The sequence below is a fragment of the Mustela putorius genome, unplaced genomic scaffold (genome assembly GCF_011764305.1).
Source record: "Mustela putorius furo isolate JIRA1106 unplaced genomic scaffold, ASM1176430v1.1 tig00003867_pilon_pilon_pilon, whole genome shotgun sequence".
Taxonomy (NCBI): Eukaryota; Metazoa; Chordata; class Mammalia; order Carnivora; family Mustelidae; genus Mustela; species Mustela putorius.
In genome coordinates, this window is record NW_025422019.1 from 30,648,320 (window position 1) to 30,671,800 (window position 23,481).

General features: G+C 39.9%; 1 protein-coding gene across 3 annotated transcripts in view; it reads left to right on the plus strand.

The window, feature by feature from the left end:
- LYPD6 (LY6/PLAUR domain containing 6) overlaps positions 1 to 23,481 on the plus strand; it is a 123,466-nt gene that overhangs the window by 18,242 nt on the left and 81,743 nt on the right. For 2 of the 3 annotated variants that reach the window (XM_004757853.3, XM_004757854.3), the window contains exon 2: positions 450 to 540. The exons of the other annotated variant lie outside the window; for it this stretch is intronic. The gene's annotated coding sequence lies outside the window, so the exon portion shown is untranslated. The remainder of the gene's footprint in view (positions 1 to 449; positions 541 to 23,481) is intronic. 3 annotated transcript variants of the gene reach the window in all.

Here is a 23,481-nt window from a genome sequence, read left to right on the forward strand (position 1 = left end):
CACATTACTATTCATGCCTTTTTAATTGATTAGCCTTTAAGGCTTCTGAAAGCCTTTAAAAGTTGTTTTGTCAACATTAGACCAGCTGCTGTGTAATTACGGTAGCTCTTCTTGCAGTTAAATTCTTTTAATAACGTGTTCCATCTGCCCATGCCGAAGTGCTTTGAACCTGTGATATATACTATGGAGAGCTTTTGTTTTTACTTACAGATGGTTGGTGCCGTTTTCTGGGCAACTCTGTAGAAATTTCACAGAAATTTTAAAGATGAATTACTTCAAAATGGGAGGCAAATGAATTTGAACATCAGGTTACTCCTCCTCCTATAAAAATTGTTCATATGTGACTCGAATTTTGAACTTGACTCGTAACAGCCTAAATATGCTCATTAAAAAGGAAAAGAAATCTCCATCCTGAAACCATTTTAAGGCTCTTTTCTCTCACTCTCCAGCTTATAAATCAAAACTTCCTGGCACCGGTCAGACGGTGGTGAAAGCAGTGGGGCTGTGATAAAGATCGCTGCTTAATGAGGAGCCGGACAGGTAGGTCTGCCCTCTGTGCAGGGGGTGCTGAAGGTCTGCTCAGAAAACTGAATGCGACCTTGGCGGTATAGTTTGCTATATTTCAAAGGAGACTTGTCCTGAAGTTGGCCGTAAAAAATTATAACTAGGGAAAGGAACTGGTGTCAGAAAGAGGCAAACAGGAGATCCTCTCTGTCCTTCCTTCCCGTTTTCCCACTCCCCAAGCCCCTCCGTGCGCATAGTCTTGTCTACGCGCACAGTTGGCGCAGCTTTTCTATGGACAGGCTGCACAGTGATGAAGGTAGATAAGAGGTGGGAGCGGTGGCCATGGCGGCTGTGGAGGCTGCTCCTGGTAGCTCCGTGACTTATCTGACTTCTTCCCTAGAGCATCTCAAGAGAGAAAGGCAAGGCCATTCAAAGTAGAGGCACAGAACATGGGGCACCTGGAGGAGCAAGAGACTAGATGCGGCCACAGCGGGCTCTCTCTGGCCCTTGTCCAACTTGTAATTAAGAAATGCATCTATGTTGCTGGGAAACCATGAAGGGACACTGTCAACTGCTTGCGCTCACCTTTGCTTTCCGTTTTGTGGCGTATAAGGAGGCTGGGAGAGAAATGGACTTTTTCCTCATGAGGAAGCCAGTCTGTTTCAAGTTTGAATAGAAGCTCGAATATCAATGATCTGCAAAATCTGGGGAAGAAGCTAACCTTGACGGTGTTGGCAGGGCGGGCTGAAAACTGTGCCTGTTACACCTGCTAACTCCCAAAGTACAGATCTATGTGCCTTGGAAGCTCTTGGGCCCTAAGAATTGGGCATTTGGGAGGAAACATGGACTTGTCAGCATCTACTTGTGGTGCTTACTAAGTGGTCTTTAAGACACGGATATGAAGAGAATAAGAATTTATTTAAATAAAAGATACCTAAATTAGTTAATATTTTATTCTAAAATATTACATGAAGTTATATAATTTATCTTAAAACTTATATGAAAATCTTATACATAAATTTAATAATATATTTTTCCCTGTGGGACAAACTTGTTCCTGGTAAATGGCTTAATCTTTACAAAGTTATATTGAATGTTAATTCAGATGTTTTTAATATTTCAGGCTGGTAGAACTGTCTACTTGGATAAGGCCAAAAAAACTAGCATGAATCTCGATGTTTGGTAACCAAATATCAAAACCTGTTAATACTATCATACAATTCTTGGGACCATCACCTTTTGCTCAGGTGCTTTCTTTACATTGATATGATAGAAATTTCTACCTTCAGGTGTCAATTATAAATGCTTGCATGAGACCTGGTCTTCTAATCAATCTTATAATATAAACTTTATATATGCTTTCACATATAATGCTTATCACATTGACATTTTATATGCTTTCTCAAAGTCTTTCATATAGTTTTAGAAGATTGGAAACTGTCAAAACTTCTCTGAGGACTGCAAAATTGTCTTTATCACTCCCCCACAATAATCTTACATTATTTTGAGATGCACTGAATCAGGGAGAGGACATATTGATCTTAACCTCTGGTGCTAAGCAAAGGCCCAATAGCCATAAACTTATGTATACATGTATGTACATATATCAATGTATATGAGGAATCAGTTTCCAAAGAACTCCAGGACCAACAAGGTGAAGGACTGGTGCACACTCAGATGGCAAATGTCATGGAGGTCTTTGCTTCTCAAACAAATCATCCGCTAAGTCCCCTATTATATTGGCAGGGACTTAGGTATAGCATCTTTTTAAAAAATCAAGTATTTAGATTTTTCTTGTCTATAAACAGCCAAAACCCAACTCAAATTAACTTAGGAAAATTTATTTTTAAAGGATTATCTCATGTGTGGCACAGAATTTATCTTTTTCTTGACCCTAATTTCTTTATTCTATAAAGATTGGCCTTTGCACGCTGGGTCTGTGTACTTAACTAAGAGTAAATTCCTTTTTAAATTTTTAATTTATTTATTTTTTATTATCTTTTAAAGATTTTACTTATTTATTTGACAGACAGAGATCACAAGTAGGTAGAGAGACAGGCAGATAGAGAGGGGGAAGCAGGCTCCCTGCTGAGCAGAGAGCCCGATGCAGGGCTCGATCCCAGGACCCTGGGATCATGGCCTGAGCTAGAGGTAGAGGCTTTAACCCACTGAGCCACCCAGGCGCCCCAAGAGTAAATTCTTATAGTGCTGGACTGCACCACCCTTCTCTTACATGATTACATGTAGAATAATTGAAGGAAGAGTTAGACAGTAAACTGCTAGAAGACCAGGGTCATAGCTGGGCCTCACTATGAAGGACTTGAATGCATCTGATAGTGTCTCCCTATCTCTTGATTTCTCTCAGCTTGTCAGTTTAATTTTTGCTTATTGCAGACCAGGTACAGATAAACTGAGAAAGATGACTTCCAATCCTCCTGAGATTTATACATCTTACAGTTTATGCCACTGCACAGGACTGACTCAGGCTCTTTGGTCCCAGACCAACAGTCCTGGGAAAGAGAGCTGATTGACTCAGCCCAGGACAGATATCAGCTTGGACCAGTCAGTTGTGAGGGTAGAACAACATGTACTTGTCTTTGGTGGTCCTTTTTCTGGATATCAACAAAAGGAGAACTAGTGTGGGTTAGAGAAGGTTGATACTGGTGAAATGTTTTTATTTCTCATACATGAACACATCATGTTTCTCTTCCCAACCGTGATTACCTGGCCTCTGCCAGATACCTTCTTTCTGCCCCTCCTTTCTACTTTGCTTGCTATTGCTTTTGATGGTTTGGTAAATAAATGTCTTGCCCCAAGTTGCTAGGTCAGCAATATAGAGCAGGTCACTTCTGGTCTTTTCCCTTGAACCCCAGGGATGCTCATTTTCCTTTTTATAATTTAGGGAGCAGTGGCAGCTCAAGAGAAGGCAAATGAAAAGGTCAAATGATGAAGCTCACAATCTGCTTTAGGTCTGGGAGATAATGCCCTTTTCTAAAGGCTAAATATTTTCTTGGGATGAATGGATTAGTCATGAGTCCAAAATTTCATGACTGCCTTAGGAGATATTTGATCCTTTATGTATGTATAACATGTATAATAGCTGGAAGAAATGCACTTTTGATTTTTCTTATTTTCTAATTTGTTTTCACTATCCAGACTCATTTGCACATACTTTTTAGGTGAAGAAAAATTTCCAAACTCATTTAACATGTAACTCTTCAAAGCTTTACTGGGATTCTATAGGTGGTTCAAGGCAGTGTAGGAAGATTATGAATTCCCCTCCTCCAAAGGGCACAACAAATCTACAGCTACATGTGGGAATACTTTCCCTGGAAAAGGTACTAAAAACTAAATGAATTGTGTCCCCACAACAAGGGATAAAAGAGCCATATCAAGATGGTTAGAAGAGGCAGAAATGTGCTCTTGCCAAGAACCCCTTCCCAGGAACAGCAGAACACAACCAGGAGGGATCTCCACAATATGAATTTTTTCCTGAGCAGTGAGTGATTTGTGCTCATATCAGGAACTCTAACTCTTGGTTCTTCACTGGACAGACCAGCCCCCAAAACATAAAACCATTAGGGTTCCCTCATCCCTTCCCTCACCCCTGCACTAAACAAAAAAAAAAATTTTTTTTTTTTTTTTTTTTTTTTTTTTTTTTAAAGAGAGCATCTTAAAAGCAGCAAGAGGAAACCAAAGTTACCTACAAGGGAAAAACTCCCATAAGGCTATCAGTAGATTTTCCAGCAGAAACCTTAAAGGTCTGAGGGGACTGTTATGACATATTTAAAGTGCTGAAAGGAAAAAACTTTCAACCAAGACTATTCTACCCAGCATGATTATCATTCAGAGTAAGAGTGGTAAAGAGTTTTTCAGATAAGAAAAAGCTAATGGAGTTAATCACCACTAAACCAGCCTCCCAAGAAATGTTAAAGGAACATCTTTAAGCTGAAAATAAGTAGCACTAATTAAAGATAAGAAAACATATGAAAATAAGAATCTCATTAGAAAAGGTAAATATTTAGTGATGGTAGTGGATTAATCACTTATAAACCTAGTATGAAGGTAAAAATAATATTTAATTACAAAATAAACTAAAACTGCAACAATTACTTAAGGGATCCATAAAAAAAAAGATATAAGATGTGACATCAAAAACAAAACATAGGGGGGGGCGCCTGGGTGGCTCAGTGGGTTAAGCCTCTGCCTTCAGCTCAGGTCACGGTCTCAGGGTCCTGGGATCAAGCCCTGCATCGAGCTCTCTGCTCAGCAGGGAGCCTGCTCTCTCCGCCCCCAGCCTGCTGCTCTGCCTACTCGTGATCTCTCTCTCTGTGTTGAATAAATAAAAAACAAAAATCTTTTAAAAAATGGGGTGGGTGATTAAAAATGCAGAGTTTTATAATGTATTTAAATTTAAGTTGCTATCAACTTAAACTAGACTATTATATACAAAAGTTGTTATATGTGATCCTCATGGTAACCCCAAAGCAAAAAATTATAATAAATACACAAAACAAAATGATAAAGAAATATAAAAAAAAAACTAAAGAAAATTATCAAACCATAAGGGAAGAGAGAAAGAAGAGAAAGTAATAGAAACTATAAAAACAACCAGAAAACAATAAAATGGCAAATGTACATACCTATCAATATTACTTTAAATGCAAATTTATTAAATTCTCCAGTCAGAAGACAGTAGCTGTCTTTGGATTAAAAAAACAAGAGTCATATATATGTTACCTAAAAGAAACTCATTTCAGAAGGACTCATACAGACTGAGAATGAAGGGATAGAGAAAGATATTGCATGCAAATGGAAACAGAAAGCTTGTTTAACTGTACTCATGTCAGGCAAAATAGACTTTAAAACAAAGACTGTAACAAAAGACAAAGAAGGGCTGTACCTAATGATAAAGGGCTTATCCAGCAATATATGATATTTATAAATATCTATGCACTGAACATATAAGCACCAAAATATATCAAGCCGCTATTAACAGGTAGCAAGGGAGAAATTGACAACAATGCAAAAATAGTATGAGACTTTAACACCCTGCTTATATTAATGGGTAGATCATGCAGACAGAAAATTGATAAGGAAACAGCAGCCTAAATGACACATTAGACCAGATGGACTTGATATTTACAAAACATTCCATCCAAAGGCATCAAAATACATGTTCTTCTCAAGTGCACATGGAACATTCTCCATGATAGATCCCATGTTGAGCCACAAAATGAGTTTTACTATGTTCAAGAAGATTGAAACCATATCAAGCATGTTTTCTAACCACAATGTTATGACACTAGAACTCAATTACAAGGAAAAAACCTGGGAAAACCACAAAAATGTGGAAATTAAACAGCATGCTCTTGCTCCTGAACAACCAGTGAGTTAATGTAGATAATCAAAGAAGAAATTTAAAAAATTGAGACAAATAAAAATGGAAATATACGATACCAAAATTTATGGGATGCAGCAAAGACAATTCTAAGAAGGAAGTTCATAGAAATAAAAGCCTGCATCAAGAAAAACTCAGGGTACCTTGGTGGCTCAGTGGGTTAAGCCTCTGCCTTTGGCTCAGGTCATGGTCTCAGGGTCCTGGGTTCGAGCCTCGCATTGGGCTCTCTGCTCAGCAGGGAGCTGGTTTCCTCCTCTCTCTCTGCCTATCTCTCTGCCTACTTATGATCTCCATCAAATAAATAAATAAAAACCTTAAAAAAAAAAGAAAGAAGAAAAACTCAAACAACATAAATCTACATCTTAAGGAATAGGAAAAAGAACAAAAAAGCTAACAGTTCGAGGAAGGAAAAAAATAACAGAGATCAGAATGGAAAGAAATACAGACTAAAAAGATAATAGAAAAGATCAATGCAGCTGAAGAGCTGGTTTTTTGAAAAGATCAACAAAACTGACAAAACTTTAGCTAGACTCACCTCACCAAGAAAAAAATGAAGACTCAACTAAATAAAATCAGAAATGAAGAGGAGACATTACAAGTGATATCACAGAAATACAAAGGCTCTTGAGAGACTACTAGGAATGATTACATGCCAACAAATTTGTCAACCTAGAAGAAATGGATAACTTACTAGAAACATACAACTTACCAAGACTAAATAATGAATAAAGAAAAAATCTGAACAAATTCATCACTGGTAGGGAGATTGAATCAGTAATCAAAAACCTACCAATAAAAAAAGTTCAGGACCAGACTGTTTCACTGGTGAATTCTACCAAACATTCAAAGAAGAATCGGTACCAATCCTTTTCAAACTCTTCCAAAAAATAGAATGTGAGGGAATGCTTTCAAATTCATTTTATGAAGCCAGCATAACTCTGAAACCAAAACCAGACAAGGAAACCACAACAAAAGAAAATGATGGAACAATTCCTATGACGAATATAGATGGAAAAATCCTCAACAAAATATTAGCAAACTGAATTCAACAATACATTAAAAAGGTCACACACCTTAATCAAATGGGATTTGTTCTAGATATGAAAGGATGGCTCTAAATCCACAATGTGATATACTACACAAAACAATAAAAAGCATATGATCATCCCAGTAGACATAGGAAAAGCTCTTATCAAAATTCAATGTCCATTTATGATAAAAACCCAGATAAGTGTGTTGTGAGGGAATGTACCTTGACATAATAAAGCCATGAGTGGCAACCCTATAACTGGCATCATACTTAGTGGTGAAAAGCCAAACACTTGTCCTTTAAATCAGGAAGAAGACAAGGATGTGTACTGTCTGACTTTTAGTCAACATAGTACTGGAAGTCCTAGCCACAGCAATTAGGGGGAAAAAAAGAAAAGTAAAGGGATAGAAAGCTGTGGAACGTCTTCAAAGACCCTTTCTGGAATGGCGGTTCTCAACTGGACGCTGGGTGGGCTCTTGGGGGACTTTTGCCCAACCCCAGGCTTCACTTCCCTTGGCTCTCCTGAATCAGAATTCCAAAGGATGACAAGAGATGGGGTACCCCACTCCACACACACACACACACACACACACACACACACACAGTGATGAGACAGAAAGAATGGCTGTTCTCCACACAGCAAGAAGTAAAACTGACACTCTGTGTAGATGACATGATATTATATATAGAAGACTCCATTAAAAAAAAAACTGTTAGAACTATTAAAAAATACAGTAAAATTGCAGGATAAAAAATTAATTCACAGAAATTTGTTGTGTTTCTATATGCTGATAATGAACTACCAGAATGAGAAGTTAAGAAAACAATCCCACTTACACTTGCATTAAAATCTAGGAATAAATTTAACCAAGGAGGTGAAACTTAAAAATAGAAAACCATAAGATATTAATGAAAGAGATTGAAGAAGACACCAATAAATGGAAAGATATTTCATAGTCCTACACTGAAAGAATTAATATTGTTAAAATATCCATACTGCCCAAAGCTATCTAGAGATTCAGTGCAATCCCTATCAAAGTTCCAATGGCACTTTTTACAGAACCAGAACAACCACTCCTAAAATGTATATGGAACCACAGAAATCCAGACTAGAAAAGCAATCTTAAGAAAGAGCAAAGCTGGAGGCATCATGCTCCCTGATTTCAAGCTGTATTGCAAAGCTATCATATTCAAAATAGTATAGTTTTAATATAAAACAGACACAAAGATCAATGGAACAGAAGAGAGCCCAGTAACAAACCCACACATGTATGGTCAGTTAATGTACTACAAAGAAGACAAAAATACACAATGGGGGAAGGACATTCTCTTTAATAAATGATGTTGGATAAACTGGACAGCTATATGTAAAAGAATTAAACTGGACCAGTGTCTTGTACCATATACAAAAATCAACTCAAATAGGATTAAAAACTTGAATTTAAGACCTGAAATCATAAAACTCCTAGAAGAAAACAAGTAGTAAGCTCCTTGACATTGGTTTTAGTGATTCTTTATTTTTCTGATCTGACGCCAAAGGCAAGGGCAACAAAAGCAGAAATAAACAAATGGGTATGTTAAACTGAAAAGCTTGTTTACAGTGAAGGAAAACACCAATGAAATGAAATGGCAACCTACTGAGTGGGGAAGGCTTTGCAGATCATACATCTGATAAGGATTTAATATTCAAAATATATACAGAATTCATGCAATTCAACAACAACCTAACATATGAGCAGATCTGAATAGACATTTTTCCAAAGAAAACAGATGACCAACAGGCACATGAAAAGATACCAGCCATCACTCATCATCAGGGAAATGCAAATCAAAACCACAATGAGATAGTACCTTACGCCCATCAGAATGAACTATTATCAGAAAGACAAAAAATACCAAGTGTTGGCAAGGATGTGGAGAAAAGGGAACCCTCCCACACTCGAGGCGGGAATGTGCATTGGCGCAATCGCTATGGAAAACAGTGTGGAGGTTCCTCAAAAAAATTAAAAATAGAACGAATATACCATGCAGCAATTCTAATTCTAAATCTGAAGAAAATGAAAATATTAACTTGAAAAGATACATGCACCCCCTATATTCACTATAGCATTATTTATAATAACCAAGATAAGGAAACAACTTTAGTGTGCATTGAATGGATAAATGTGTGTACACTCACACACACACACACACACACAAGACTACTTAACCATAAAAAGAATGAAATCTTGCCATTTCTGACAACATGGATGCATCTTGAAGGTATTATGCTAAATGAAATATACACGGAATCTAAAAAACAAAAACAAAAAAGGAAAACAAAACCCAGGCTCATAGATACAGAGAACAGAGTATTGGTTGCCAGATGGGGTGGAAGTTGGAAGGCAAAATGGGTAAAGGGGATTAAGAGTTACATACATACTTTCGGGGTGCCTGGGTGGCTCAGTTGGTTAATGTTAAGCTTTTGCCTTTGGCTCAGGTCATAATCCCAGGGTCCTGGGATCAAGCCCCGCATCGGGCTCCCTGCTTAGTGGAGAGCTTGCTTCTCTCTCTTCCTCTGCCACTCCCTTGCTTGTGCTCTCTCTAGCTCTTGCTCAATCTCAAATAAATAAAATCTTTAAAAAAAAGAATTACATACTTAAAATTATAAAAGAAATAAATCATGGGACCATAAAGGACAGTGTGGGGAACATGTCCAGTAAAATTGCATTAACTTTGTATGGTTGCAGTAGGCAATTAGACATTGTGGCAATCAGTTTGCAGCACCTACAAGTGGCAAGTCACTATGTTGTACACATGAAACTAATATAATATTGTATATTTATTATTGTTCAGGAAAATAAACATAAAAATGTACTGGGATTCTATCTGTGTTCACTGAAACAGGAGTCATTCTTTTTTTCCCAAGTTAATGGTGCTAACTCACTTAGTTCTGCTCTGACAGCCATTCGGTAGTAATGCATTCCCAAAGGAGTTGCGGTTGATTTTTAAAATCTTGTATTTTCAGCTGCTACCTCGTTATCCCACTCTGATTGGCATTTGACCATTGAGTTAGATTTTTCTCTGCTAAAGAGGGCTTTATGAGCTTTAACTTCAAGTGCCTGTATCACAGTCTGATGTTTGCATTATAATTGACATGAGTAAGCACTTTTTGCTGGAAAAGGCATTGTCTCCTAGGATTGAGGGAGGATTTGGGCAGAGTTACTGGACATTCTTTTTTAGGGTTCAATTTAGTGTCCTTCTGGGTGGCTGCATAGGTGAGCACATTTATAAGAATCTCACCTGGCTCATGTTAACATGCTTATTTTATTTCTGCCGTTAGTGGTGATTATATTCCCTAAGAGCTCTTTCTCTGGGCTTATTGACAGATATGGCCATAAATATATCCCTGAAGGGGAAAACTGTAGCTGCTTCAGCACAGATGGAACAAAAATAAATGTCCCACTGCTTTAGCATTACAAATGGTAATCCCACTGCAGCGTGAAATTTAAGGTGGTGATAGTTCAATTTCTGTTGTGGTTTTTTTTTCTTTCTTTTTTTTTTTGACATGATGGCAGAATAAATGGAATTTAAACAAAATTAATCAAGCAGTTTTTTGCTAAACATACTGTGTGCATGGTTCATCCTCTGGCCCCTTGGTTGATGTATTATATTTCGAAAATAGATCTGATATTCTTAACCCACTGAGCCACTCAGGTGCCCCTTAAATCTGATATTCTTTTGTTATGTTCTTTAATTATTGAAAATAAAGAAACAAAAATTGGGGCGCCTGGGTGGCTCAGTGGATTAAGCCGCTGCCTTCGGCTCAGGTCATGATCTCGGTGTCCTGGGATCGAGCCCCGCATCGGGCTCTTTGCTCAGCGGGAGCCTGCTTCTCTCTCTCTCTCTGCCTGACTCTCTGCCTACTTGTGATTTCTCTCTCTGTCAAATAAATAATAAATAAAATCTTTAAAAAAAAAAAAAAAAAAGAAACAAAAATTGTCATTTCTAGGACCCTGTGGGGGTGTCCAGGCCAAGAGGGAGAAGCAAGTGGGAGAGAGTATGGCGGGCATGGTTCCTGGTGCAGAGTAGGCATACAGTTCTTGTTAATATGCACTTGCCCTTCCTTTTCTAGCTCTTGCCCTTTTGTTCGAAAATCAGGACCTGTCGGATTTTCTGTTAGTGGCTGGACGAAGCGATTGACACTTCTGAGAAGGAAATAATGACTCTGATATTAGACCCATGTGATGTTAGAATGGGAGAAGAATCTCATGATTATTTGATACCCCCTCCTTCTCGATTCACAGATGGGGAAACTAAGACCCCAAGGGGTTGAGCAACTTCTCCGATAATCACAAAGCTAATAAATGTCAGAAAAGGACCTGAGCCCGGGTCTTCTGACTTCAGATATTAGTTCTATTTGGATTCGCAGACACACAGATGTCATTTTTGCATGCTTTTCCAATTTGCTAAACAATCAGAGTTAGTACCCTTAAGGGCTCTCTCTAATCAGCGTATTCAAACACATCCCTCCCTAACCCGCCCCCTCTTTCTCTGTTCTGGGCATCAGTTAGTGGCATCAGCAAACACCAGTTGCCTGAGGTAGGCATCTCAGCATCACTTTTGTCTCCCTCTTGTATTCAGTCAATCACTTGGTCCCATTGATTCCACTTTGGAAATGTATCTCAAATCCATCTTTGTTTTCATTTCCTGCATTTCTTTCTCAATTTAGTCTTTCTTCTTTTTTTCCTTGCACTATTGAAGTAGCTCTTAAATTGGGTTCTGCCTTCTGCCATTCATTTTCCTCACTGCCTCTGGAGTTTTCTTTGTAAGGCATAAATCTGAATGACCAGTTCAACAACCTTTGGTGGCTTTTCAGTCTGTCAAGTCCCTCTCGCCTATTGTGGTTCTTCATGATATGAACTTAACGTCCCTCTTCAACATTCTCTTCTGTCGTTGGCTCCTCCCTTTCTCTCCCTGGTTGTAGTCATAGCCACCCATTGGGTACTCCCAACCTCTCCTTGTGCTTTCCCAGGCCAGCCTTCATCACCGCCAGTTTAAGCACACACCAATGACCGGTTCTCTGCACGTCCTATCTTGTTCTTCATGAGGCTTCTATTCCTTTTCTGCTTGAGAGAAATGGATCCTTCCTCTGTTACCCTAGAGTACTTTGGTGATATTTCTCTAACAGCCCTGAGTGGTGTAGTCTGATGTGCACTACAATTAGTTCTCTTAAAAAAAAAAAGTCTATTTTACTCACTGGTCTGTGAACTTCTTGAGCTCAGTGGTTTTATCAAATTCATTTTTGGATCCTTGGCACCTGTGGGAGACTGAATTATGCCCCCAGCAAAGATGTCCATGTCCTAATCCCTGGAACCTACAAATAGTACCTTAGATGGCAAAAGGGATTTTGTAGGTATGATTAAGTTAGGGATCCTCAGATGGAGATTATTCTGATTATCCTGGCGGGCCCAGTGCAATCACCAGGGTCCTTTAAAAGGGAGGCAGAAGGGTCAGGGGCAGAGAATGTGATGTGATGAGGGAAGCAGGGGACAAGAGGAGATAATCCATAGATGAAGAGATTGGAATGATGTGCTTGAAGGGGGAGGAAGAAGTCATCAGCCAAGGCCTGGCAGGGGGCCACAAGACACTAAAAAAGGGAAAGATCCTCCCTCAGAGCATCCAGAAGGCACACAGCTCTGCTAACATTTGATTTTAGCGCAGTTCAGACTTCCGACCTCCCGGACTATGAAATAATAGAGTTATGCCATTTGACGCTACTCAATTTGTGATTTGTTACAATAGCAATGGGAATCTAATACAGCACCTAACACACACCTGACATGAAGAAGGAGTCAGTATGTCTGCATCTTAACTTGAGTAAGCAGAGAATTGCTCCAGATCTCAGTCAGTGCCCTTCATTAGCATGGTGGCTAACAGTTCTTGAACCTTTTGCTATGTGCTGGTCACTGTGCTAACCCTTTATACAAGAGCCTCGTGGTCACCCAATGGCGGAGTGCTGGGACTATCCCTCCCTAGCAGGAAAGGAAACTGACACACGGGGTGCTTTTATTAATCTGCCCCAAATCCTGCTGCTACAGATGATGGCGCTGGGACTTGAAGTGAGCAGCTAGGCTCCTGGATCTTGGTTACAAGACCTCTATCTTGTCTGATCATGTACTGAAATCACATATGTAGCATCTGTGTGTGCTAGCCCCAGTGTGAGGAAAATTGGAAGAGCTAGATCTGAGCATTGGTGCCTTCAGCAGTCAGTTGTCTCTGTGAATGCGCTCAAGTCAGCTCACTTAGAGCTGCACCCGTCTTTTTCAAATCTTTGCTTTTCTGCTTACTTCTCAGAGTTAATGCAAGGATCAAATGCTAAACCACATGCTCTGGGAAGTATCAGATGAGACAAACATGCTACTTACCCATGTATATACACTCACCTGTCACCAAAAGATTCTCTGTATCAGGGCTACTTGGCTGATAAGCTATGATGTCTGACTCATTTGGTAAGTAGGTGCTTAATAATACCTGATAAATGCATTTGATAAAGATGTTCTTTGGCTGTCTTGGTTCTCATTCTTATATTTTGGATCACTGATGCTAAAAATTGGAGCTACAATTGGGTCTTCTGCATAGAACTTCACTTTCTCACCTTTTATAATGAATCCTTTTTTCATTGCCCTCTGGAGAGAATATTTGTATCTTGTAGCTCTCAAAAAGGTAGGACTTGTAGTGGACTTGTAGTGATTTCAGCACCTTTTCAGTAGGATTTTTTGGGATAAGGGAACAATTAGTCCCTTGAGAATGCTTGTTGTTTGTGGTGGAGACTTAGGCTGGTGATGAGTTACAAATCTGGAAAGTCCTGACTCAGGAAGATAGGGAGTTTGAAAAGAAAGCCAGTAAGATGAGTTGTATTCTCTTTCTCCCTGCCCTGCCTTAGCCAGCAACGTTACTTCTTCCTTTAAGATGCTTTAATTGCTAATTGTCTGCCGTTTTGATTTTGAGATTAGTTGAGATCACCAGGATGATGGGAGGCTAAGATCTGACATGACTGAACCTGAAATGGTTGGCAGGTTCTCAACTTTTTGAAATATTAATAAGCTGCAGGGTAGCTGGCTCTGGTTAAGATGCTACCTGATTTTTTTGTAGTATCTTGTTTTGATTTATTGTTTCTTTTGTTTACTTGTCAGATATCCCCACCCATAACATACAGTCTACTGAACACAAGTGTTTTAAGCCTGTTCAATGCAAGTGGAGCTATCTGGAATTGTATAACATCCAAACATAAAATGATACTGTGATAGGAATCCTTGTGGTAATGTTTCTGTTTCTCTTTTGGATTATTTCCTTGGGATGGGTTCTTGGACATAGAATTAGGTGACCAAAGGCATGAACTTAAAAACAGTATTTTTTTTTTATTTTTTATTTATTCGTTTGAGAGAGAGAGAGAGTGCATGAGAGAGAGAGAGAGAAAGAGAAAGAACACAAGCAGTGGGGAGGTGCAGAGGCAAAGGGAGAAGCAGACTCCCCGCTGAGCAGGGACACCCCCTGCAAGGGGAACTCAACCCTAGGACCCTGGGACCATGACCTGAGCTGAAGGCAGATGCTTCACCAACCGAGCCACCCAGGTGCCCAAAACAAAAACAAAATTAAAAACCAAACCAAACAAAAAGTGGAGATACATATCTGTAATAATAATAAGAGACTGCTTTCTCTAAGATGTACTAACTTCCACTCCCATAGTCCTCTATGGGATTACTTACGTCACTGCAATCTTGTCTGTGCTCATTTATTCAATAAATATTTATGGAATTCTCCCAATCTTCCAGGTTTAGATATTTTTCAGAAGTTTCTAAAAGCACGCTGGGTGATTCAAAGTGTGTCTGGCTGAGAATCACTGGTTTAGTTGGGAGAAAGATAAGAAAAAAAGGTTTTCTCTCATACTACTTTTCTGTGGTCTGAGTATCTCTTATTATCCCCTTAGACTAGATAGTCACATTAGGTCACTCCTGTATTTTTTGTTTTGTTTACATAGGATGCTCATTCTTAGTGAGCAGTCCCTTTATACTGAGTCTACCATTGCCATCTTGAAGCAGCAATTCATAGTAGTATCAGCCGTAGGCTTATTAAAGCAATCCTGTGCCCATGCAGTGTTTTCCAAGGTTCAAGTAATTCTGCCTGTGCTGTCACCTTTTAACTGAACAGTGTGTTCTTTTTTGCAGTTCTTAACTAATATTATCTCATTTAACTATTGCAATAACCTTGAGAATCTGACATTTTCATTCTTTTTACAGAAAAGGAAAAAGAGAATAATAAATGACTTTTCTCTAAGGCTGCACAGCTAGTAATCATGGATTAGGAGCTGACTCAGATCAGCTCTTCTGATTTCAAGGTCAAAGTTTCTAATTCTGTGTTGTAACCTGCCTTTGGGATTTCTCTAGTTCTGCTCCTGTTCTAATACACAAGTGCATCCGGTTCTTAGATTGTTATTAAGGCTATTTCATTTAGTGTCTGCTGGTTTTACTGTGCCTATGTTATGTTCATTTTATGCTCATCTAGAATTCTAACCACCTAGAATAGCATTTCTGAACTTCTTTTTTCATTATCTCTTCCTCCCCAAGGGAAAAAAATAATTTAATTTAAATTCTTCCTAATGAGAGAAATTAAATACAGAGGAATAAGATCTTGTCAAGTAGGATGAGCTTTGGGGAGTCACAAATTAGTGGTATGTATAAGATTTTTGTGTGTGTCCTAACAAGCAATTTTCATCTTGGGCCTCAAAAATACTGTTAATGGGCAAACCAGCTGAGGTGACCTTACCCCGGCAGTGCAGAGAGTTGGGTTGTAGAACTTACAGGTGGAGCTGGCACATATGTGTAGCTAGTGGTACACATATGAAACTGACATTGCTCTTTAGCTGAAGGCTATTTAGAAAGCCAGAAACCAATAGCTACTTGCAAAGAATCAGTGCTTTGATGTGAATTGCTAATCATTTAAATATGCATTCCACATGATTGAACCACTGGGAATTTCCATCTTATTTTTGTTTTCCCTATACTGTATGGGTCATATAGATTATGTCTTTCCCTTCCACCCACTGACTGTTTTGTTTGTTTGTTTATTTAAAAAAATTTTTTTTTAATGAGCTTTGTATGGAATCCTGTCTAATTGTCACAACTCTGGGCTGAACTTTTAGATTTACTAGTATCAGATTTGTGTCAGTTATACGTTTCCATTTATAATTTTAGAGAAATAAATGCTGGCATGTTGAGAGATAGAAAAACACTGCATTGGTAGATAAGCGCTGTCCCATGCTGGGTTTGACTGGCTGCCACCAACTCTGACATCCTCTGACCCTTGGCACAGAAAGAATGTAAATGAGCAGGAATCAGGGGCCCCAGGTAGCTTCTGTTTGTTTTTGCAAGAGAGCCAGATATAAGTGATTTGAGAGGATGCCAGATTTTATGGATGTGGAGCCAAAGAAAAGAACAAGGGTGACAGGAAGGGGCCCAGGAATTGGGGGGAGGGGAGTACTTTCAGGGAACAGAGGACAGTGGACAAGGAGGCTTTCATTCATTTCTAGGGGCAGAATTTTTAAGATTAACATGCTAATTTCTTTATTGAAGTCAAACAAGATTTTAAGTCATTTATCAGGGCTCATAGAGTGCCTATTTATAGAAGTCAGAATAAAAGTAAATGAACCATGAATGCTAACATGCATCTAGCAAATTTAATAAGATTTAAAAGTTAAATAAACCAATGGAGCCTGCAGTTTTCTCCAAAGCCCCTTTACGAGTTTTAGCATTGTTTCCTTCCCCACCCCCACTTCATTTTACACAGTGTTTTGTGTGGATTCTTTTAGCTTCATCTTATAGAATGCTAAAGCTTGTTTTTAGAGGGTATTTCAATTTTAGTTAAACATTTATTTGATGACGGCATTCTATCCAACCTGTTAAAAAATGGAATTTCCCCCCCCCAGGTATCTGTATTTCAGTAACGATAAAGAATATTATATTAGTTATCCTTCATTTCATAACCATCTGCCACATGTGGGTGACTTCAATCATTTTCTGTGGGGTATGACTTGGAAGAGTTTCAGGATCTCTTATGAGGCGGCTATTGATTGTTCAGCAGGGCTGGAATCTTATCAGAAGGCTCAGCTGGGGAGAGATCCACTTCTAAGCTCCCATAATTCAGGTTTTTCAGAATTTTTGGACTGAGAACTTCAGTTCCTACCTGCTTTGGAGGCAACCTTCAGTTCCTTATTACTTGGGCCTCCCCAACTTTTCAATGTGTTTCATCAAAGCCAGCAAGAGATACATTCTACTAAAAAGACATCCCAGCATCTTTGTCATATTTGGTTGGTTGGAAACACACCACTAGTAGTCCTGCCCACACTAAGGGAAAGAGATTACATGGGACATTAAAATGGATGGGGCCACCTTAGGATACTCTGACAAGAGATATATGGCTCCATTCAACAACTCTTTAAGATCTTGGGTTCCTTTTTCTTGAGGGAAGGGACTTTGTCCTTTCTGAGTTAAACAGAACCTTTACTAGGTGGTGACCAGTACTTTCTGCTGAACCAAGTTTTGCAGCCTTTGGCCAGCACTGTGCATGTAGGACAAGACCACTCTTGAAATAAATGTATCTAGAGAACTACCCCCTTGAGATATCTCAAGCAGGGGAAAGAAAAAGCCCCATAGCTTTTTCAAAAACAATGGCAGAAAACATACCCTCATCTTTTCCATCTTCATTTCAAAGCTGTAACAGAAAGAGGACAATGTATTCTGGTTCTGGAGAGTCTCTCTCTCTCTCTCTTTTTTTTAATCTCTCACTGATTCCCTGTTGGGTGCTCTAGAACAGGATACCCAGAAAATGTGTCTTGAATGGCAGCACTGTGAATACAAATATAAGAAAGACATTGTTTCTTCCCTTAAGGAACTTACAGTGTTGGGGACAAGTTAGAGATAGACCACCAGATTACCATTACAGATTACCAAATGGCCTATGGAAAAGTTATGCACAAGGAACTGTGGGAGCCCAGAGGCTGTAAACCTAATCCCACAGCACAAGTAGGTGGATATTAAGCAACATTCAAAGAAGTCTTCCTGGAAGAGGTGGTGCTGAACTTAATTAGTTGTTAGGCTTTAAAGAAATGTGGACAGGCTTTGCAGGGCAGGGGGCATTGGGTGTGAAGGCTCAGTGGTTGGGGGAAGTTTGGGACTTCAGGAAACTGCAAGTTACTCAGTTTGACAGAGTTTAGGTGCCCACTGGAAAGTGATAAAAGGTGTAGCTGACAAAGTAGGCAGGAGTCAAATCATCATTAGGGTTCTTGGAGGTTTTTTCAAGGAATTTGGACTTTACCTAAGGAATCAGGGTATAATCCAACCAGGTAGAGTATAAAAGGGATATTGGGTGATAAGAAGTCCAAATAGAATGAAGTATGGGAATCTAAAATACAGTGAAGTCAGAATGGAGGGAGAGGGTATTGGAAGAAATGCTAAGGGTATGGAATTGCGAAAAGACAGGGATTGAGTCAATTGTAGAGGGTGACTCAGAGGGAGAAGTGGTTGCCTCCTCTTGTTGGCTTAGGTGACTGGGTGGATGATGGAAGTGATTCATCAGTCTAGAAAAATTGAGAAAAACCATAGGTTTGAGCTCAGTTTTATAAATATTCATTGTAAGGGGCCTATGGGATATTCCCCTGCTTCCCCCTGCCCCAGAGATGAGCAGTGTTTCAGGATATATAGGTCAGGAACTCAGAAAAGAGGTCTAGCTGGGTGACAGATTTCAGAGTTATCTGCCCAGAGGTGGCAGTCTAAGCTGAGTGTATAGAGGAAATCACCAGGAGAGAGTATACAGACTCAGAAGAGAGCTGAGAGTGGGATCCTTTGACACCTGCCATTAGGGGAAAGGGGAAACCATAAGAGAGGAGGCATTCAAGGAGGTGGAGCTAGGGACCACAAAATTGCAAGGAGTCCAGCAGGACTCTGTCACTCTTAGTTTCTGGTATCTCAGCAAGGCTGTTTCTTTTTTCTATATAAACACCATCTTCTTCTGCTCTTCTGTGCACTTGAGAAACCCATAGCTCCCAAGGTTAATTAAACCTCCCCTAGAGAGGAGATCACCAATCTGATTAACTGCTCCTCACCCCCAGTGCCAGTTTTGTGGGAGAGTTAACCTAGTTTCTCTTTCTATCTGGGGAATGTATCCATGATGCAATAGAGTACAAACATGGCTAACAAAGGCCCACTCCTGCTGGGACCAGCCTCTAGAGAAATGGGAGTGTGGTAAAAATGGTATGCATTGTGAAGTGCCCCAAAGACAGGAAGACAACTTGAAGAGGGTAGGGGCAGAAGGGCCACAACAGGACAAAGCTCTGAGGAGAAGTGATGGTCCCTGGTCTTTGATGCCATTGATCCCATAAAAAGGTGGAACTGAGGAGGAGTGAGGACAGGGAGTTGGTGACATTGAGAAGCTAAATTTGTGAAAATAAGGGATGAATCTTCTGTTGGCTGGCTGGTGTTTGTTTAGATGAGGAAGGTATAAATGTACTTATCCATGGAAGAAGAGGGAAAAACCATCAATGAGGTTGAGAAGATACAGCTGGAAAAGGGTTGAGGTTCTTGAGGAAGTGGGAGCAGATGGAGCATTGAACCCAGACAGGGAGGAGACCATAGTCTCACCAAGGTAGGAGGGAAAGAGGGGTACAATGTAGATAATTTGGATTGTGGGGGGAAGAGGATGAGCTGCCAAGAAATTAAGTCCAGGAATTATTCACACTCTACAAAATAGGTTCTTCTCTCATGCCTTAAATATATAACAAAAATTTTGGTGTTCCATACACCAGGGGACTGACACAGGGAGCTGCAGCTAAGACTGGGGTGCCTTATAGGAGTTTCCAGTTGGTTCCAGGGTCCCTGTCCAATGTAAATGCTTCTACATTCCTCTGCAAACCCAAGAACATCTTATGAGGAGCAAACATAAAAATGTTAGTCAACTAATGAACTATCAGTCAAGGGTCTATTGGAATTGTACAAGTTAAAAACTTTAAAGTGTGTATTTCTCCTATCTCCACACCATGGTTTTTCCTCCTCACTGGGCTGATTTTGGGTTGTGTGAGGGCAACTGAGGGTTGGGATCCTGTCTTAGGTGGCCTTGCTGAAGAACATAGCTGAGTATGTCTGCCCTGCCTGAGACCCCCACCCCACCTCCCAATCATCACTTTATTTAGCGAAGGATCTTGGGAGGCTTTTTCCATGCATCTTCAACCAGGCTGGATGACATTTACTTGCATAGGGTTCAAGGAAAATTTAGGCAGATAAAGGAAGAGAAAGTAGGTTTATGCTATATGACATAACGTATTTTAAAGAAATATATATTTTTCATCCTCTGGGAAGTCTTCTGCTCATCAAAAAGAGAATGGGCTTATGGTGATTTTACCAAGATTGTTGACTTATCCTCTACCACCCTCCACCCTCCCAAGACTTCAACTGAATAATGAGCAGTTCTTTTTCTCTTTTATGTTTACAAAGCCAAACTATGGTTTGTAGGAATTCCTTCATGGTAACAGTCCCAATATTTTTTAAGTGCCTTGCGTGTACCAGGAATTGCACCATCACAAACCATGCCTGCCATGTGGCCAGCCAGCATCAACAAGTGTCACCAGCCAGTATGCTTAGCAGATATCTAACTGTGTTGCTAAAGGGTGCAGAGAGCAAGACTCTCTAGGAACAGAGATGCTTAGTGAGAACTGTTTTGTGAATTCTTCTAGACTTTGGTAAAATCTCCCAGTTGATTCTAATTTTATATTTAGGATTTCTTTTCTTGATGCTAGGGAGGGGGTATTGGACCATCAAGAGAGCAGAATAAGTCCCTGGGCTCCTGCCTCTGTCCACCCCTACCCCCTCCCCCACCAAGCCTCACGCCCCTGGCCCAACATAGGCTCAGAAATTCCAAACCCTGGGGAGATGTCTGTCTGGATTTCAGGTAAAAGAGTAAGCTCTCAGAAACGGCTGATGCATTCCAGGGGCTGGACTTCCCTCGGCTCTTTATTGGAACTGACCCTTATTCTGGACAGAGGGACATAATCAGGGACTGTACTTTGAAAATAGAGACTCGATGGCCTTCTTCCAGGGTGAGGTTATAATGGTGAATGGGTGCAGGTGAGGCTTTATCCAGCTTTAAGCTGGTCCCCCACAGCCCATCATTAATTCCTAATACTTGGAACTCAACTCTCCTGGTAAGACCTTAATCCTCATAAAGTCTCATTCCTCTATTAAGTCGGTAACTATATACTTTGCTCATGCTGTCACTTCTTTGTCACCTTGAAGCCTTTGTTTGAATCGAAAGAGTCCTTTCCTTGAATTTGCCTGGAAGATTAGTTCTCCAGATTGGTTCAAAGTCTGTGAGCAGAAGTAGTAGTCCCTGTGTCCTCTTAAATATTTAGGAAAAATTCATGGGAACAACTTAATCTGGAGTGTTACGGGGATTTTGTTCTCACTTGTTAATTAACAAACTCTTTGGGGAGTTGAGACCTGAACACCTGATTTCAGATGACTCCAGGATGTTATTAAACTTAAAGCTGGTTTAATCATTAATTTGCAGGAACATTTGAAGAGTTTGGTTTCGTTGAAGTGTGTAAACCTGGTGATTCACAGACCTGTACCCCTGGGGATAAAAATATATGTTTATAAAAAATTAAAAAATTTTAAAAAAAGAGAAAAAAAATGTATTCATTTCTATAAGCCAATTTATATGATGATCAAGAACAGACAAAACTCATTCACTATAATAAAGTCCAGAAGAGTGTTTACCTCAGGAGAGGGTGGGTCAGGGCAGAGGCATGGACTTCCTGGAGTGCTAGAAATGTTTCATATCTTGTTCAGGGTAGGAGTTGCATAGGGGCAACATTCACAGAACTCTACATCAATGAGAAAGAAAAAAAATTCTTATCTAGTTTATATTGTCATTTTTTAAGATCATAGACTTTGTTTTAAATCCTTGGTGTAAACCTTTGGAGGGTTTTAAGACAAAATGGGGAATCACATGGTCAGATTTGAACTTTGAAGAGCTCTCTCTGGAGGTTCCTAGAGAAAGGATGGGCAGGGACAGGATTGAGACAATGACAAAGGTTCTGGAGACTGATGCAGTGGTCCCGGGAGAGAGAGTGTGCCCTTAGGAGAGAAGACAAAGGGTGGGTGGGCTATCGGAGAGGAGGTGTCGAGGATGACTCCCCAGAGTTCAGTTGTGTGGTTGGAGGGGCCATTGCCTGGAGATCAAGAAGCCAGCTACAGACAAGGTAATTTTCAGATGCTTGTGAGCCAGCCTTAGTGATGACAGTGGGTAATTAAATTAATGAGTCTGGAGTTAAAAAATAGGTCTGGGCTGATGTTATAAATTTGGGAGTTGCTGGTGTGGTAGTTAAGGAAGTGGGAGTACATGAGGTCACTTTGGGCGAGAGCACAGAGTTGGAAGACGACAGATTCCAAGACTACCCCCCTGGGAGGTGCTACTTTTTGCTGTCAGGCAGGCAGAAGTTGGAACAGGAGGCCACAAAGGATTGGAAGAGAGGTAGAAGGACAGCAAGGACACTGCAATGCCTTGATGCCACGGTGTCCAAGGGAAGAGCGGGTCTAGAAGCAGAGTACTCAACTGTGGTGAATGTTGCGGTAAGTCAAGTCAGTTGAGGACTGAACTCCTCAGGTGGAATGAACAGCATGGAGGCCGTTGGTCACCTCAGCCCAAATGGTTTATGTGGAGGTGTGGTGGTAGAAACCACACCAGTGTGAGGCAAAAGCAGTTTTTTTTTTTTTTTCCTCTGCAGGGTATTTATTGCTTTAGCTGTATATTCGGAACATCAGTTCTTTATGTAACTTTTAATTGTGTAACAACATTTAAATTGATGTTTAATTCTACAGCACAGTGCAAAAGGGATTAATTGGGGTCCCAGTTTCTTTGTTGTTCTCATCAAAGAAATCGAATTTAGAAAATGCTGTGGGAAATTATTTTCAAGTCCATATATTTACTCTGTAGGATTTTTAAAAAGATTTTTTTCATGGTCCCTTCCTGTTCCGATGCAGAAATGAGCCACATGATACTTGATTCATGTTGCTTTAAAGGGCAAAGTATTGAATGAACTTTCTGGGGAAATTTAGAATTTCTCTAGCCAATATTGAGACTAAGTATCCCTCTAGGCTAAAAGACCAGCATCTTTTCTTAAATGTATTACAGGAATCCCAATAATGGGCAGTCAGCGCTCATGTCATGTTTTTCAGAAATCAAATATACTGTTTTTTGTTGACTTAAATACATAGGTTGGAAAAAGGTACAGGGGGTGGGGGGAAGTCTCACAATTATGCTCAGCTCTTTGGTGTATGAAGAGTTTTGTGATTATGATTCATCGTGTTGTTTTGGTCAACAGCACTGGAAGTACACAGTGGAAGTGTGACTTTTATTTGCTGGAGAGTAGTGGTGACCCCCAGATCCTGAGTGCTCCACTGGCCTGGGAATGAAGGGGCTATCTGAGTCCTACCTAGAGCCCAGCAAGTAGTGGATG